The following is a 10,575-nucleotide window of genomic DNA, read 5'->3' on the forward strand; positions in this document are numbered from 1 at the left end:
TGAACGTGAACAAAAAGCATTGCTTATTGGAAAAGGTTGAATAAAAAATAGCAATTCAGGAAAAAAATGGAACAGATGTTTTAGGGCTATGGCTTGTTTGGATTACATAGAGGTTGCTTGTCTGAGTACTCCTCCACAACAAAGAATTCCCTGCCATTGCAAAACAAGCATGTTAAGAAGACCTAATCTAGCCTTCTCCCAGATGAACTAACTTTCTATATCTGTAACTTTTTTTTACACGGTAAAGTATTCAAAAATTAGATTCTCAACTGCATTCTGAAATGGTAGAGTCTAAGAAAGACTCTGCTCTTCAGCTTTTCTAATCATATAACTTAGCTGCTGCATTACTATGTATTATCCACAACAGAACATAATGCAAGAAGTTATTTTTCTTCATTCTGTGTTTCTTTATCACAATATACAAATACTAAAATGAAAGCAAAACAACAACATATTTAAAGAGCTTATTTTCATAGCATCTTTGGAATACTTGGCAAATAATACATTCATAACATTCTCTCTTTTCAATGTACATAGAAATCAGGCAAGTTACTATACTTATGCAGTATGCATTAGCATCTCTGCATACACTGAGATAACAGTGTTCGCTTTAAACATTTGTACACTTGGAGTGAATGGACTCCTCACAGATAGCTTCCAACACTGGATATAAAGAAGTGCAATGCATGTCTGCTTTCCCCACATATCCAGCTGAGACCAATGAGACTTTCCTCATACTCCTGGGAATGAAATTCATTAAAAGCTGCTGACTTCTTCCTCAGCTGGAGGCACACACTGAGGCCAGTTGTTGCCAGAACAAGCTTATGGACAAAACATTCCATGATTAGATTGTGAGAGATTTTTCGTTCTTTGGTTCGTTTCCAATTCTATTTAGTGTTGCCATTTTAGCTGCATGATGGGCAGAAATTCATCAGGTATAGATTTCCTTGGGATGGAGATTCATTAAAGCACCAGGTTTTCCCCAGATGAGTCATGATGAGGCTAGGAAGGAGAACAAACAGAGTGGACTAGAAAAGTAGATTCTGGGATATATGAAGGCAATTTGGGTTTTCCTCTGCTGATTGCACAAAATGGCCATGAAATACACCCTATTCATCAGCAATGATATAAATACTAAACATTAAAAATGAAATAAAAATGTATTTTGTGTTAATTGATGTAATATTCTGATTTGATGTTGGAAAAGGAGAAATACCATTACTTTGAAAGTGGTCCTGAAAATGCTTGAGAACCCCCTCTCTCCCCAGTGTTTTAACTGTTGTTTTAAACTTTTGTGCTTATTTTAAATTCTGGTTTTAAATTGTTTTACTGGTGCATTTATCTGTTGAAATTAATGGCTTTTAAGATATTTTAATTTGTATTTTTTTAATTTGTTAGCCACTTTGTTAGCCCTGTGAAAGAAGAAAGGCGGGGTCAAAATTTTGTTAATAAATAAAATAATAAAGTCATTGTTAAATACAATGGTATTATGACAGCCCTTTTTGTGCTGGAAAAGAGGGAGCAAAAGAGTAGAAAAGCAAGAGTGGGGAGATGATTAACCCCTGTTCAGCCTCCTTCTCTTTCAAATGTGATGCTGGTGGAATAAATTTCTTTGTGTTTGCTAGGCAACTTACCCTTCGTGCACTCACAAAGCATGCATGTGCTTCTGTACCCACCCACAAATTACATCATTTTCCAGCATGACGTAGAAGCTATGGATTGCACCAGGGGAAATTCATTAAAAAGCATCCCTAAAATTAGTGTTTGTGGGTGATTTTTGGTGAATTGCTCCCCCAACGCAACCCATAAGTTCCACATTGGGCCAGAAAATGTTATTTTCCAGTGCAATGAATGCCTTTCGCCCAGGTGCCTTCCTCCCACCAGCCAAGTGAGTGGAGGTGGAAGGCAGGGGATCCTATATCCCCAGCAGGCGATAGACAACCCTGTAAACACTGGTGACTACCATGGGCTGAATGGAAATTGTTTGTCCTATTCATTTTGTCTGGATGGAAAAGCATTTATTGATGATGAGAAACTGATGGCAATTGGTTGAAGTTATGAATTACCTTGTATATTCTTATTTCTTGTTACTCCATCAGTTTTCTGTCCCAAGATGAACTGTGGGCTACCCAGATGTCATCTGGGAATTTACCCTTCTAATTTTCAAAAGAAGTGTAAATCCCCAGATGACTCCTGTGTCTGTTTATTTGGTTATATGCTTGTTTTAGGCTAATTAAATGTTGCATCAATGTTTGTATGAAAAAGGCAAAACAAATGTCCACTCATAGCCATGCCAAGACATTAGTCTTCAAACAATTTGACCAGCAGAAGAGCTCTGAGCAAGAACATGAATATCAGTCATAAGTATTAAACCTTATGGACATAGGATTTAAGTTAAATATGTGGGTCTTAAAGAGAGAGCTAAGGAGGAGTGGTAATGTAGCCAGCTTTATTGCAATGCTTTTATTAATTGTTCCTCTTTCTCTATAGCTTGTTCTTTGTTCTGTAAATTGTGCCTTGCTGAAACCATTTCACTTACGAGCTTGCCACTCTATATGATGACACGAAAGGTGTCATCTCTCTTTATGAGAGAGTTTTAGGAAAATAGGACATCGTTTTTGAGCACAAGAAGTTTTAGGTCTGATAAACAGGAACAGTAAACTAGGAGTTTCTGATCTGAGCTCAAAAGATAAATCATGTGATTTATCACTACTTTTATATCAGTTGTCTACACCCTTTGTCTGTAAAAAGTATATAATGTGTGCTGTAACTTCTCATGGGCACTTATTCTCCAGCAACCCCATTGCTGGTTCACAGTTGTTAAGTCCACAGCGGTGTATCTTGTTACTCTGTACTTGCGTTTGTTTCTCAGAATAAGGGTCTTTTCACAATTACTGTTTTCAGGTTCCTGTGTTAAAGCTGCCACTACAGGCTACATAGCCTCCACTATCATTTTCACTGACAAATGGTCAGGGGAATTAACAAAAGAGCTGAATGATATTTGATGACTCTGACCTTTCAAATGCAGTCCCCATCAGTGTTTGAAGGGGATGGGGTGGGAAAGTAGAAAGATTTTTTGTGGCTGAAATCTGGGCAGAAGCAGAAGAAAGAGCTGCGAGTTGGTTGAAGGTGTACAACCACTCTCTTAATTACTGGCTTAGTGGTTGTTTTGTTTGCTCACAAAGTGCTCTGGTTATATATGAGTAAATAAACAGCTATTACAAATATTTTACACCATAAATTTCCCATGTTTTTTCTCACCAAAGGAAATTAAATCCTGTACTGCTGGCCCCACAACTTCTCAACTGTCAGGGAATTTAGAAGGTGTATACTGTGTAAATCATCAGGTTTCCCTGGAAAGACATCATATGGAGGGAAATTGGATGAAATGGAGCAAATGTAATCCAGGTACAATACTGAGACTTCAGAATCATCATAAAGGCTGTGCAGTAATCACTAATCAAGAGCTGGCAAGAATAATAGCTAATATTGCAACTACAACAATTTCTGACATTTGGTAACTTTCCTATTTAACCACTGTTCTTGTGCCTCACCAGGCAACAGAATTGGCAGAAGGGTAGGGCGGTATCTCAGTAGATACATGCCTGTCAGGGGCTTCATCCAACTAGAACAGTTAGCAGTTGTTCCAATTGGCATTTGCTGCCTATGGCCGAGTCAGGGGAGCCCCGTGAGCCCGCGAATAACTGACACCACACCAGAGGTTGGGATAAAACAGGCCACAACTTTATTAACAGCATTGAGGAGTATTGGCGCAGCATAAGGATCAGATCCCCCAAAATAGCATCAGCTGACCCGCCTGTCAGCTGATGGACCCCAGCCCCCCCCAGCCACCAGCTGAGGGGGGGGACCGAGGAGTGGCATTAAGGGGGAGACCACCCGGTGTACACCCTTTGGTGACTCCCCTGCCACCTGGAAGTGAGGCGCCTTGGCAGCCCCCGAGCGGGGCATGCCCCACCATGCCTCACCTCCAAGATTCCTTATGGGAATCCCCTCCATGGGGGGCCTGAGCCTTAGGCCCTGACCCCCCAAAAATAGGATCTGACCCCATGCCCACCGCCTACAAGTTGTGACAAAAAGAACAACAACAGCAAAAGGGGACGGGTGGGTGGGTGTCCTGGAGCCGCGCCGAGCCGAAGTGGAGGGGGGGCGGCACCGGCCGCGGGTTAAATACCCGACTGCCGGACCAGAGGGGAACCCGCGGCCAGTCAGGCCCCGCCCCCCCGTCCACCACCCGGGCCGCTCCTGATTGGGCGGCCGGGGTTTGAACGGATTGGACGAGGGCCCGCCCAAGGCATGCTGGGCGAGCCCTCGAACATGGCGGCCGGCCCGGGCCCCCGTGCTCCCCCCGGCTGCCGGCAGCAAACAGGACCCCAGGTGAGTCTGGGGTCTCCGCTTGCTGCCTATGGCCGAGTCAGGGGAGCCCCGTGAGCCCGCGAATAACTGACACCACACCAGAGGTTGGGATAAAACAGGCCACAACTTTATTAACAGCATTGAGGAGTATTGGCGCAGCATAAGGATCAGATCCCCCAAAATAGCATCAGCTGACCCGCCTGTCAGCTGATGGACCCCAGCCCCCCCCCAGCCGCCAGCTGAGGGGGGGGACCGAGGAGTGGCATTAAGGGGGAGACCACCCGGTGTACACCCTTTGGTGACTCCCCTGCCACGTGGAAGTGAGGCGCCTTGGCAGCCCCCGAGCTGGGCATGCCCCACCATGCCTCACCTCCAAGATTCCTTATGGGAATCCCCTCCATGGGGGGCCTGAGCCTTAGGCCCTGACCCCCCAAAAATGGGATCTGACCCCATGCCCACCGCCACAAGAGCCCACCGGGCTCTCCGCCAACACTCCTAAGGCTGTAACCATTCCAGCAGGCCGTCCCTCAGGTCCTGCAGCCAGATGTCCTGCCCCCAACTTGACAGGTGAACCCCGTCGGCCCGGAAAAGGGGGGCCAGTCGGTATGAGATGTCCCAGTGGTTGATCAAAAGACCCCGGTTATCCAGGATATGCCGGCTCATGGCATGAGCGAGTCTCTGCCTGATCCCATCGACCTTCTTGGGACAGCGGGCCCCCCGCCAAACCCGCCTCTGAAGCAGGTCCGACCAAAGGAATGTAGTCCCAGGAAACAGTTCCCGTAGGAAGTCGGGGTCTGCACACATGGAGCGCTTCAAATCGGGGCCCTCACGCCTGCCCAGGTCATTCTCCCCCAGCTGGATCACGATAGCGTCTGGTGCTCTCTCCCGGCGGATCTGCTGCTGAAGCATCGGGACCAAGGCCTCCCAGAGCATTCCCCGCACACCCAGCCAGCGAATCTGCAAGCGGTCCTCCAGTCCCAGGTGTCGCCCCCAGCCTGATGATTCCGCGTATTTCCCGGCCCAGTGCACGATGCTGTGCCCGCAGATCCAGACGGTCTTCCTAGGCGCTGCAAGGTAAAACATATAGACACCTGGGATTAGAGAGATACCCCACCGGCCGGCCGGATATATGAGCGGAAAGCCCGAGACCGCCATCGGCCGATGGCCTGAATGGCGGAGCTGGGAAGGCCCACGCCATGTGCCACTGTGGCAGCCCCGATGCGGAAAGAGTGCGTGCAAAACTCAGCCGGGGGGAGCCCGGCCGCCTGCAAGCTGGATCGCAGGACGGCCACCAGTTGGAAACGGGTAAGGGGGGAGCCGTCCTTGTGAATCAAGAACGGCCCCAGTTGGGGCGGCCGAATGTTCCGGTAGGCCCCGACAGCCCGCACCGGGCACAAGAGCTGATCCCCGCACTCATTCAGGGAGATGGTGTGGCCCTTGCCCCGTTGGTCCGTCTTGGAGCGGCGCACCCTGAGGGAGACCCTGCGGGGGGACCAGGAGACGTCGCCGATCTCCAGGGCCCGGCCAGACCGATCCTGGCGGGAACCGGACACCAGCTCACTGACCCTGAAGGCCCCGAAAAACGCCAGGGTAAAGGCCGCCCGGAAAAGAAGGGCCTCGAAAGTGGACCAACAGAGGATAGGGACCTGCCGCAAGATCCCCCCAAGGATGGCTAGGGTGATGGGCCGCCTCCGGTCAGGGGAGGAGGGGGCCAGGCGCGCCCAGCCCTCCACGGCCCGCCGAGCGATGAAGCTATCGCACGGGTCCGGGAAGCCGGCAGCCTTGCTGAAAAAGGATATAGCGGCCATGTCCCCTTTTATGGTCCTGGGGGCCCGCCCGAGGCCCCGCAGGTGGTCCAAATAGCGGAGCACCAATTCCTGCGAGGCTGGCCAAGTCGCCCGCGCCCCCAACCCCTGAGCGAAGGCTGAGAATCTTGCCACTGCTGCCGTGTAGGCCCGGAGCGTCGACGCCGCTACCGAGCCTAATACCCCCTGCATTATGGAGTCACGCCAATCCGCCACAGCTCCTCCGGGAATGGGTCGGGGGTGTGAAGAGCCTCCGGTGCCAGTGCGAAGAACCTCTCCATCTGGAAGCGAGACAACGCGTCTGCCAGGCCGTTATCTACACCTGCTACATGCCGGGCCGAAAAAGTAATGTTACAGACTAGACACCGTAGAACAAACTGCCGGACAAGCCGCATCACCCGCTCAGAGCGAGAGGACTGTCTGTTGATTACCTTAACGGTCGCCTCGTTGTCGCACCAGAATGTGACCCTTTTGTCCCGCAGGAGCTCCCCCCAGATGGAAACCGCTACCAGGATAGGGAACATTTCCAGGAACGTGAGGTCCCTGAGGATCCCCAACCCCTCCCAGGCCGGGGGCCAGCGCTGTGCGCACCAGCGCCCCCTAAAGTACACCCCGAAACCCAAACTGCCAGAGGCGTCTGAATGCACCTGTAGGTCTGACCCTGGACAGAGAGGGTCCTGCCAGAGGGACACCCCGTTGAACCCCCCCAGGAAACTGAGCCAAACCCGAAGGTCCGCCTTGATACCCCTTGTTAGGCGGATGCGATGATGAGGGGCGGACACCCCCCGACAGGCCCAGGCCAGGCGGGCGCAGAAGGCCCGCCCGGGGGACACCACCCTGCAGGCAAAATTCAGGTGACCGATGATAGATTGCAACTCCCGCAGGGTGCACTTTTTGCGCAACAGGACCCCGGAAAGGAGCTCCTGAAGGCGGGCAAGCTTATCGGTAGGAAGCCGAGATAACCCTGCAATCGAATCCAACTCGATACCCAGGAACGTGATGCGGGAGGCGGGACCCTCTGTCTTCTCCCGAGCCAATGGCACCCCCAGCTCCTCTGCCAGAGCTTGAAAGGTGCCAAGGCGGGCCGTGCAACACGCCATATCAGGCGGGGTCATTATCAGGAAGTCATCTAAATAATGCGTAATTAGTGGGGACCCCATGCGCTCCTTCGCGGCCCACTCAAGAAAAGTGCTGAAGGCCTCGAAGGCCGCACACGCTACCGCGCACCCCATGGGCATTGCCTTGTCGACATACCACTGCTCCTGGAACTTGAACCCCAGCAGGCAATGATCCTGCGGGTGGACCGGCAGCAGCCGGAAGGCAGACTGGATGTCACATTTTGCCATAAGGGCCCCCGGCCCGCAGGACCGGATGAGGCGTACTGCATGGTCGAAGGAGGCGTACTTGACCGAGCATAACTCTGGGGGGATGGCCTCGTTAACCGAGGAGCCTTTGGGATACGAGAGATGGTGTATCAACCGGTATTCCCCCGGGGCCTTCTTGGGGACGACCCCCAGCGGGGAGACTCTGAGGTTAGGCAGGGGAGGGGAGGTGAAAGGACCTGCTACCCGGCCCGCTGCCACCTCCTTTGCAATTTTTGCCGCCACCACCCCTGGGAGCTCCCTGGCCGATTTCAAATTGCCCGAGCTGGCGGCCAGGCGAGGACCGGCGAACGGGATGCGGAAGCCTGCCGTAAAACCCGCCCACAAGTACTTGGCACCCTCCCTGTTAGGGTAGCGAGCAAGGAGGGGCAAGAGGGCCTGGGTCCGGACCGGGGTGCGAGCCAAGGCCAGGGGCCCCAGCGCCGAACTAATTACCGTTGCCTGCTGCCTGGGGGGTGGATTGGGCCGATCCCCCGTCCCTGCGAGAATTGCCGTTGGAGGACCGGCCCCCTCGAAAGGGCTGCCCATTGGCCGCGCCCCGGGGGCAGGCCGGGCGGGAATGCGGCCCCCCGCACGCATCACAATTATGCTCGAACCGGCATTTTGATCTCTGGCACTTCCCCTGATTGTACTCCCAACAAAGGCCCCGCGACTTGTCCCGCCTGGGTAACCAGCGCCCCCCCCCCGAGAAGGGTCACCCCTCCCCTTCATGTGCGGCCCCACCAGCCATAGCCACAGCTTCTGGCTGATAAGGTCCCACCTGGTCCTGGGATTGTGGGAGGCCCTCTTCCGGAAGGCCTCGTCATAATCCAGGGCTGCCGAGTCGCCGGCCAACGCCCGGGCTCGCAAGACGTTCCCCAAGTGGTTGGTAAGGTGCCACCCCCGGTCAGGAAAAGCCGCCTGTACTACCCCCATGTAGACTGTGAAGCCCTCCAACCAGTTCGCAAATGTGCGCTCCATGGGCTCCTTCCTGTCCCTGCGCTTTTCCCGCCTGGTCGCTGGGGCGCACCTCCCATCCTCGGCTTCTGGCCTAATCAGCGACAGGACGTTGACATAGTATCCGTCCAGAATTCGCTCCCTCACCTTGCGGGACAGGTGAATTCCTGGGGGGTCCTCCTCATCCGTGTAGGAAGCCCTCAGAGAAGGGAGGGGCTCCTCCTCGCCCCAGACTGCCCGGGGATCGCCCTCCCCCCCACGAACCTTGGCCCTCCTACGTTGAGCCCATGAGGGGAGGCCAGGGACACCCGCTGCCACCTCCCAGTATTCTTCCCCTGGGGCCCCATCCTCGGAGGAAGAGGACTCACCTGAGCTCTCATCGCTGTCTGACTGCTCCTGGTTCCGGCGATGGGCTCTCCTCTTTGCTGTCCTCCTCCTCTTGTGTCCCCTCCGCCGCTCCCTGCTGCCCGACTCGTCAGAAGTTGAGGGGGAGCGCTCTTTGCGGCCCTGTTTCCTTGCCCTGTCTCCACTGGCTTTCCTGCGAGCTCCGCGCTGGGGGACCTCGACAGGCTCCGGGGCTGGTTGACCCGCCCCAGGCCCGGAGTTCCCCAGGTGCTCCACCCGGGCTGTGAGGAGCTCCAGGGCCCGGGTGATGCTCTGCAGTGTGCTGGGGTTGGCCCCCTCCGCCGCCTGCCCGGCGCCCGCTTTTGCCCGCCCCCGGCCAGCTGTTGAGGCCTGCTTCTGCGCCTTCTTCCCGGTCCCGGTGGCTGCTTGAGGGACCTGAGGCGGCCGAGACAGCTCAGCTCTCCTGCCTTGGCGCTGGGCAGGCGTCCGGTTCCCATTCCCCCCCCCCCGTCCCAGAGGATGAAGGCCGGGAAGAGGGCATACGAGAGGGTGCAGCGCTCCGTGCTGGTTTCTTAACCCCCCTCGCTGCCTTGCCAGCCCCCCGTTCCGGAGCTGCCCGTGTCCCCCTCCCACCGGGGGCCTTCCCCTTCCCCGAGGGGCCCACCCCGCTTGTAGCAGCCCGCTTCGAAGGGGCCATGGCAAACGGGCCCACGCCTAGCCGCCTTTCCCTTCTGTGGGGAGGAAGACTTCAAAGGAGGGCGGGGGGAGAACGGCCCGACCCCCTCGGATCCTTGGAGCGCGGGCTCAGCCAAGCCCCGAGCCCGCAGGTCGCCGCCGCCTCCGCTCGCCGCTCCTGGACCTCCGCCGCACTTGGCTCACTGCCGGGAGTCTTAGTCTTCCGCCGGGCCCGAAGCCTCGCCGTCCAGGCACCGTGCAACAGCACGAGGGGCTCAGCTAGACCCCTCCGGCTGCCGGAACGGCCTCGCTTCGCCCGGGCTTCCGCTGCCTTCTCGCCGCGTCGTCCTCTCCGCGCGCTGCCTCTTCGCCGCGAAGTGTCCTGGAGCCGCGCCGAGCCGAAGTGGAGGGGGGGCGGCACCGGCCGCGGGTTAAATACCCGACTGCCGGACCAGAGGGGAACCCGCGGCCAGTCAGGCCCCGCCCCCCCGTCCACCACCCGGGCCGCTCCTGATTGGGCGGCCGGGGTTTGAACGGATTGGACGAGGGCCCGCCCAAGGCATGCTGGGCGAGCCCTCGAACATGGCGGCCGGCCCGGGCCCCCGTGCTCCCCCCGGCTGCCGGCAGCAAACAGGACCCCAGGTGAGTCTGGGGTCTCCGCTTCTACCAATCCTTCAGTGGCTTTGGAGCAACTTTTTTCATTCTTTCTCCCCCATGTTATCTGATACATATGGTTATGAGGTTTTTATTGTATGTTTTAATTGTATAGTTTTGTTGGAAGCCGCCCTGAGCCTGTTAGCAGGAAGAGCGGGATATAAGCCGAACAAAATAAATAAAATACAATAAATTCTATATAAGCAAAAGTTTTGTTTGCTGGGGCTGGCCTACTACTGTGCAAACTCAGTTGTATCCACAGGCAGGCAGGGTGAGTCTGTAAGGGGATAGTACTGATAGGCAGCAACCCTGCTCTGAAATGGTTAGAGGCAAATGCTTTCCTTGTATTTACTGGAAGATAGAATACCATGACTGGAAAAGGGAGAAAGAAGTTTTGCCCCCAT

The sequence above is a fragment of the Eublepharis macularius genome, chromosome 3 (assembly GCF_028583425.1).
Source record: "Eublepharis macularius isolate TG4126 chromosome 3, MPM_Emac_v1.0, whole genome shotgun sequence".
In the NCBI taxonomy this organism is placed as follows: Eukaryota; Metazoa; Chordata; class Lepidosauria; order Squamata; family Eublepharidae; genus Eublepharis; species Eublepharis macularius.